This window comes from Dromaius novaehollandiae, chromosome 2, assembly GCF_036370855.1.
Source record: "Dromaius novaehollandiae isolate bDroNov1 chromosome 2, bDroNov1.hap1, whole genome shotgun sequence".
In the NCBI taxonomy this organism is placed as follows: Eukaryota; Metazoa; Chordata; class Aves; order Casuariiformes; family Dromaiidae; genus Dromaius; species Dromaius novaehollandiae.
The window spans coordinates 26,057,930-26,064,336 of record NC_088099.1 but is presented as its reverse complement, the minus strand read 5'-3'; the positions used below and the strand labels follow the sequence as shown (position 1 = coordinate 26,064,336).

Below are 6,407 nucleotides of genomic sequence, written 5' to 3'. Positions count from 1 at the left end.
CCCCTATGTCTTTTAAATCAATCCCTTTTAAATCCCTTCCACTGGACACGTAATGAACACAGTCTGGTTTCTAGCACCCAAAATCCTGCATAAGGACTCTTAGGAGTACACATGCAACCATTTCTTGGCAGAGATACAAATACCTAATATCACCTTTACAGTGCAGTGCTAGGACCAGGGATTTAGGTGGTAAGCTGAGAAGCAGGCTGGGTTTTGTTTTGCTTATTTTTAGGGCAGCAAGCACAAAGGAAGGATTGGGGCTTTGAGTACTACCGACTGAAATGTAACTGCTTGTGACCCTGTTGCCATAGTTTTCCTATTGAGTATAAGCATTTTGTTTCTTCAAAACATTTCTCCTTGAACTTCTAATTAAAGTAGAGCAATTGAGTTACAAGGACTACAGAACAGAAGACTTTAGAGAAGTGAGGGCACTGTGAGGTATGTGGCATTATTGGCAGTAGCTTTGATTCGCATGCATCCTTTAGACAACACAATTAACAGACAGCTTTATAAAAATAGTTTTATCTCAGGGGATCTTAGCATGGATGCCCATTCAAGCTATTTCTTTGTTTTTGCTGCATCCCTTGTGTGGGCTGTAGTAAGTATTTCTGTCTCCTTCTTATATATCCAACTGGTCAATTCTTGAGGGCAAAACAGGATATAGAAAAGTATTAATTCTTATTTATGTTATACCACACACTACTTATCTGGATAATAATTAAACAATTAAGTCTCACTTTATGTTAATTATATAGTGCAGCACAGCAGTAGGTAGACATTAATTTACTGAAGGAATACATTTTATTTTTGATTCAGCTACATTAAAGTAAATGAAGAAATTATTTTCAGATGAATTGCAGTGAAGGGAGAGTACAGAGTATAAAAATGAATAAAAATATAACACATCAAATACAGATGAGAAAACACAAAAAATAAACCTTTGGGTCACCCAATCTCTTCTTCCAGCCAGTGCAGGCTTGTTCTGTGCTGGTATGTGTGCCTGTACTCTGTATGCTCCTATACTATACACATAAATATACCTATGTATATATCAGGTGATACAGCTTTCACTTTAGAGAACAAGCTTACTCTGAAGTGTTATGAAATAGGTGATTTAATGTTTGGTCATTCTCTGAAAAACACTATGCATAACCCATGGCATCTTATATCAAGACCATCTTTTTCAAATACATATTTCTAAATTTAGGCATTAAGACAAAATGTACATACCTGAGTTTAAGAACGTCACTAAAAAGATCTGGTCATTATGCAGCTAGACATGACAGAATGGCCTCTAAAAAATTAATCAGTTTTAACTAAAACAGTTGGAATCTGTTGCATTGATGTATAAAATTTAGATCATACTTCAGTGAGTCATTCAGTATTTATGTACCTCAGTCATAATATCCAAAACTATAAAGAGGGCAATAAATCAGATCTTCCGCCCATCCATTTCTTCCTCTAATTGCACATATTTCACAAACTGGACAAGGAACTGCAAAGACTGGGAGAAACCTCTATTGTTTACATATTTTAGAAATAACTTTAAAGAGTGGTTTCTTAGTTTAGCGCTGGAAAACGTTCAACAAATTGCTATCATTGGGCTAGAAGAATTTTGTCTTCATAGTGTCTGCATTTAATGTCAGTGCAAATACAGTACACACATACTACAATACCTGCTTAGAACAAATAGCTAATTTCTCTAAATTCTGTAACATGTACAACTTTTTTAGGAATTTTGTGTATATTAACAGGTTATCTTGATATTTCAGCTATAATGCTTTAAACTACTGTTTAAAACAATATTATTCCATAAAATATATGTGAAGTCTTCCAAACTGAAGATTTTAAAAGCAACTAAAATTGATCAAAGCTGAAAATTCTGGGAAAAAAACAGTAATCAGTAATGCAAATGACTGCATCTTCTGGTGTTTATATACCTCAAAAAATGAGCAAAAGTTCAAAAAAATCTTGACTGATTTCAAAGATTAGTACAAGGTCTAATAGTGCCAGTTAAGACTCTGCACAATGCATTCAATTCTCTGATATTAGGCCAGGCACTTACTGGAGTGTGACTGGACATTAAATGTAACTCATATCACAGTTATTAATATTTACGGTGTAAATGATAAGAAAGAATTTTATTTGAGGGCTACAATATCCATTTCTTATTTTCAGCTGTCACTGAACATCCCACCTGAATCTGAAATCTAACCTTTTGCGGCACGGGAGCATGAACAAATCTAAGTACGCTCTGACAACTGAAGATTTTTGGAGGGAAAATCATCCAAGGGACAAATGGACAAATTCTGAGGTTTTATATAGATATTCAATCAAGGCATCAAAACGCACTGTTCAGCATTCTCTTTTTGGAAGCAACCATACCCAGAAAAGATCCCAGTATTTAGGAGTCTCCCACTAGGAGTGGTAGTGACTATTCCTTGGAGAGAGTCAGTTTATTGCATATTTGTGACATTTCTAAGCTGTGGGCTGTGTTTGTTTGCCCTTGCCACGACTGCACAAGGCTCTGCATTTCTCACCCTTTGTGCTTGGCATTAAGATAGGTCAGAAAAAAGAGACAGCTTTCCCTATGTACCTTGGGCCACGTTTCTCTCCAAAGTTGGTTAAAAGTGATAGCAACCCCTTATTTGGCATTTGTAGACCATATGCAGTAGAAGCAGACTGTATGCCCATAAAGCACAGTGTGACTTACACACATTTTGTGAAATCCCAGTAAATGAATGTTAATCACACACACACATTTTGACAAACTGGGGATAATAAACAAAATCTAACATTTGAATGACCATTTCATGTGGAAGAGAAGACTAGTTATCAGTGCCACCACCAAACCTTTACTGGTACATGAGCCCAGCAAAGCAGCCCGGTGTGATCTAGGTACAGTCCCAGCTTCCAGAGAGAAGGACCAGCACCGCTCCATCGCACAGACACACAGAGGAAGGCTGATACGGAGAAAATCTGGGGCCTGTCCTACGGCTTTAAACCAGGGCAAAGTCATAGCAACTTTATAGTGAGAATCTTTAAATTGCAAATAAGGTTTACACTATGTTACCTGAACTTTTTAAGGGCAGCTCAATGCCATAGGGAATCATAACTTTTGCCACTGCCTGTTTTAGATTGGCCACATACCTTTTTCTGTATTACCTCTACTGCTTTATATTTCAGTCAGTTAAAAAAAGCTGGTGCGCTCAGTTCTGTCCAAATAGTTCAGGGAAAACAAAAACCCAGGATACACAGCATCTGAAGAGGAAAGAAGAAGGTTAACTTGCAAGATCCTCTAGTTAGCCTCTGCAGTTGTCACTTACTGTCAATTTTTACTTGGAACTTGAAATTTACTCTACTGTTTTCACCTCTCCACAGTTTAAAACTCAATGATTTTATGATTAGACTGTTTCTTTTTTCTGATCACTAATGTAATCATTTAAATTGAAAAAGAACTAGTGTTATTTGTATTAGTTAGGCAGCAATTCTCAACTCAGGGAACTAAAAAAGACCAAGTGCTTGGTAGAAGTCGAAAGTAAAGGTTAGGAGGTGTGGAAAGTTTCCTTTTAACATCTGGTCATCAAGATAGCAGAGATTATTATTAAAAGACAATATTCCTAATGAATGCCATATATTTCTAAGCTATTCTTGACCCTTACTCAAGGTACAATAAAACATTCTTGCCCTACAGATATCACTGTGTATTAACAAATGGAGACTATGCAGTGGTTGGCTGAAATATAAACCCAGTAATTTGCAGATAATACTGATTCTTACTACCTAGTGCTTCCCATCCCTACCTGTCCAGAAGTACTGTCCCTCGGTCTCGACATTGCCAAGCGATTTATTTCCCCTGTTAGGCTCTCCATACTCTTAGGCAATAGTTATGGATTCTGCATGCATTCTTCACAGCCTGCTTTCCTGCAGCAGAACATTCACTGAAAAATAGTCAGATATTATTATTATTATTAATCATTATTTTATTCCTACCTATTTTGCACCATCTGTGTGAGGCATGATCCTATTTTGCAGATTTCTGCAGCTTGTTCTTATATTGTCTTTTTCTAACTACTCCTTTAGCTTTTCAAGAAGCAATCTCATAGGCACTCAAAACATCTTTTTTTCTGTGTCATATTTGGTAATACAAATATCTATGTGGTTGTCTTGCATTCCTCTGTTTTAGCCAAACAAGAATGAAAACTAAGGAAAGCTCCCATACTTCCATGAGCACATGCACTTATCTCCTTTTCTGAGACATGTGTGTGCGAAAAGACACACATGTCTTTGCAAAGCTATGTCCCATAGGTCTCACCGGAAATCATCTTCATACTTCATTCCAGTTTGGGGTGCAATACCTATTTTAGCTACTGATTAGGTTGCACAATATATAGAAGAAACAGTATATAAAAGTGTTTCCACTGAGAGGGGGAGCTTCAGGTAACACCACCTGACAGACCTCTTTTGATGCTGTGTACTAATTGAGTTGAAAAGCAGCACATTATTCATGAACAAAGAAGTAGCAGATCTCCACTCAAAGAAAGGGATTGAGGGGGTGGGAGAACAGGGTCAACAGAAGGGAGAAAAATACAAAAAGACACCTGTTCTCATTAATTCAATGACTAGTGTCAGCACAGTCCTATTACAAGGAAGAATAAAAACCATAATGAACATGCCTCAAACAAAATTCACCATGGAAAAAAAGAGAGGAAATAATGCCATTCTGGTTGATGTAGCACAAGGTTTGAGAAGTTGGTGCACTCACAAATGAGAACTGATATACTGCACTGAGCATGAAAGCAAAGATGTGTAATTGGAAATGCTCACATTGCCAAGTTCATGCTTTGCATGCAATCTATTTTCAGCAGTAGCTAAAAATCAAATGCTTTTAAATGCAGGGTCATACACTGAGCTTCTCTTGTAAGAGAAAATTAAACACCTATTTCACTTGTCCACCATGCACAAAATTCAGACATCTTCATTGGATGTGCAGGAAACATCCATATCTTCATTTTGTAAAGCAGTGCTAGCGAGTGGGAAGCATATTGGATGGAAACCCTTAGCCATTTTATTAATAGATTACTTCCATCAGAGGCTACAAACTCTCATGTTTTTTCTTCAGACTTTGAGGCATATGGCTCACAAAAGGATGATATAAAAATTTCCAAGGCAGCACATGAAGCTAGATAAAAAACCCAAAATGCTAGTATAATAAAAAAGATAAAAAATACATATTACATGTACGTTTCTGTAAGTGCAAAAAGGATAGTTCACCTACAGAATATAACTATCAGTAAAAAACGTCAAGGCTGTGTAAATCAAGACAGAAACTATTGTCCTCTAAATCCAAATTTGACTTTGGATTCTGCTTGAGTTAGTGCTTGAGCGGAGTAGGAAGGAACAAATTATAAATTCCAAAGATCTCGGTATTCAAGGATCCACAAGAGATTTCAGAAGAAAGAGTCAGCTAAAAATGTGTTGATATGAGATACTTCCACGCTCTTCACCTGGCACTCCTGAAGCCTTCCCGTCATCTGTCGGCATGGAGCCGCTGCACATCACAAAAAGACACAGTTACAGTGTAAGCTTTTTAATATTACAAAGGTATATTGCTTAACCCAAACAGAAAGATGGGGTTTACTTTGTTATGTTATTTAAGGCTAGATGGGAAATGGAAAATACGTTCAGCTGGCCTTCAAAAGTACGCCTGCAAAATATGGCATGAACTGCTTTCTGCCAGATCAGTATGGATGTGTGTTTACATGTAATCTGTCATTTACTTGTATAAACCCATAGTTAGCATGCAAATGGATACTTGTCACTGGACAATATTTCTATAGCTGGTGAAACCAAAACCCTGGTGTGTATTGTGCCAACCAGTGGTGTCCAAAGTCTGCATTCAAATTTTCTGGTGCAAACCTATTTCTAAAAGCAATGCAGTTTTCCAAGAAGGTCACGTCCAGTAAAGACTGTGGTTGTGCTGAGATCAAGCAGAATACCTATTTTATAATTCAGCATTTCTTTTTTTTCTCTCTGGCACCATTCGTATTGTCTTCCCAGACTGATGCCTCATAATTAAAATGATTTATTCTTTTTCTAAGAAGATTTAATCACTACTTCTAACTGAATGTTAGCAGGACTAAGCCTGATTCAACAGGATGTGCCAACTTCAACCAACAGGGATAATATCTGTATGCAGATCCTGTGTGGAATCTGCAGTTCTTTAAACTTGGATTAGAGAAAAGGTGGGAGGAATCTTTTTCCCTTCTCATAAAGGTAGCTTTGGTAACTGTTACTCTGGTTTTGGTTTAGGTCATTACCTATTTTTTTAAACATCATTTAAATGTGTGGTGTGTACCAGAAAGTTAGGTTGATCTGTAGGTAGCTTAAGGGACAATTTAATAGCA

General features: G+C 37.0%; 1 long non-coding RNA gene across 1 annotated transcript; it reads right to left on the bottom strand.

The window, feature by feature from the left end:
* Positions 1-1,051: 1,051 nt before the first annotated feature.
* LOC135327450 (uncharacterized) lies at positions 1,052-6,074 on the bottom strand. The gene is made up of 3 exons (XR_010387592.1): positions 5,508-6,074; positions 3,804-3,941; positions 1,052-3,261 (listed from the first exon to the last, which is right to left on the bottom strand). It is a non-coding gene; the product is annotated as an uncharacterized LOC135327450 (long non-coding RNA).
* Positions 6,075-6,407: the final 333 nt, after the last annotated feature.